This window comes from Penaeus vannamei, chromosome 41 (genome assembly GCF_042767895.1).
Source record: "Penaeus vannamei isolate JL-2024 chromosome 41, ASM4276789v1, whole genome shotgun sequence".
NCBI classification, from domain to species: domain Eukaryota; kingdom Metazoa; phylum Arthropoda; class Malacostraca; order Decapoda; family Penaeidae; genus Penaeus; species Penaeus vannamei.
Genome location: NC_091589.1, coordinates 7,184,878 through 7,186,550, shown reverse-complemented (window position 1 = coordinate 7,186,550; position 1,673 = coordinate 7,184,878). Strand labels below are relative to the sequence as shown.

General features: G+C 48.4%; 1 protein-coding gene across 1 annotated transcript in view; it reads left to right on the top strand.

Moving 5' to 3' along the window:
• Positions 1 to 430: 430 nt before the first annotated feature.
• LOC113805294 (gamma-aminobutyric acid receptor subunit alpha-1-like) overlaps positions 431 to 1,673 on the top strand; it is a gene marked incomplete in the record, with an annotated part of 422,810 nt that continues 421,567 nt past the window's right edge. Inside the window, 1 exon segment of the mRNA XM_070117696.1 lies at positions 431 to 1,673. This exon segment is cut by the window's right edge and continues 455 nt beyond it.

Here is a 1,673-nt window from a genome sequence, read left to right as displayed (position 1 = left end):
AAACATAGATAGATAAAGGAATGAACATATATGTAGAGATAAACATCAATATGGATAGACAGATGTATCTTTTCATCTAAATTAACAGATAGATGGATAGATAGATAAATATACGCATATATAGATAGATATAAAAATGATCAGATTGATAGGCAGACAGGCCAAGTAGATAGATAGATAAATGAATAGATAGATGGACATAATAAGCGAGAGTGAGATGAAGATACAGAAAGGGAGACAAATAGATGGACAGATCGCTCGATAGTGAGGGGAGAGAGAGAGGAAGAGACGGAAACAGACAGACAAATAGCGAGGGCGAGAGGGGAGGCGAGGAGGGCGAGGGGGCGGCGACGAGGAAAGGGGTGGGGCCGAGGGGGGAGGGGGAGGGGCGTCTAGGCAGGTGAGAGCGCGGGTTAAGTGCTTCAGTGCTGGCTGAGCAGCCACGTCGAGCACGTCGGTCCACAGCGCTCCGCTCGCTGCGTCATCCCTCCGTGTCTGCGCCGCCCCCTGCCAGCGCCCGGCCGTCCCCCTGCCTCGCCTCCCAGGGGGCTTGACCGTGGAGTGCGTCCCCCCTGTCCGCGCGGCGCCCCTACGGAGTATGAGCAGGGACGAGCGCCCGCCCAACGCCCGGACGTGGTCAGGTCATCCGCGTCGCGAGCGAGTGGGAGCCCAGGTCAGGGGTCCGGCCGCCGGCACGTGGCCCGACCTGTCATGACCTCCTGACGTTGACATGACCGGCCGCTGGAGGACCCCGCGGTGCTTGCCTGCCCGGTGACCTCGGATGCTGGAGCTCAGGTCACGAGGGGTCGCAGGTGAAGGCGGCGGCTGGCGACCCGCCGTCGCGTGATTCGCTCTCTCCAGAAGCTGGAAAATCGGAGAGAGAAGAGGAAAAGGAGAGAGAGAAAGAGAGAAAACAACCCAACCCCCCAAAGATAAAGAAAGGAAAGAGAGAGAGAGAAAAGGAAGGAATTAAAAACCAAAACAAAGGACATAGAGCGAAGCGAGAAAACCCAGGAGAATATCAGATTAATTTCCAAGGATAATCGCTCTTGGTAGTGACTGTGTTCTTTATTTTCGTTTTCTTTTTTATTTGTTCTTTGAAGATCATGATGAAAATAATGATGATGCGGTGCCCGATGAAGGTGTGAGTGAAAGAGAGAAAAAAAAAATAGAAAAGAATAACGGAAAGAGGAATTAAGATAGATAGATAAAAAACAGATATCGAGAAGGAGAAGAAGAGAAAAAAACAGAACGAAGAAGGAGAAGGAGGAGAAGGAGAAGGAGATGTTTTTGGGGAAATAGAGGTAAGGGCGATAGCTCGACCTCCACCCCCCACCCCCAAGATAACCCCCCCTACCCCCTACAACCCCCCCCCTTCTTCATTAAAGGAAAGGAAATAAGAGTTAAATTAAGTTCTTTTTTGGTATAATTTTCAACCCTGGGGGATATTTGACCCTCTTGTGTGCTTTGTGGAAAATAAAGATTAAAGAAAAAAAGATAAAAGGTAGAGAAAGAGAGAGAGAGAGAGAAGAAGATAAATATAATGATCGTAGATTTTCCCGAACCCAAAGGGGGGTACAGGAAAAAAACGGACCCCATCTTTGTTTAAGAGTTTAAGAGTTCATAATAAAGAATAAAGATAATAAAAGGTATATATAAGAAAATCGGAAAGA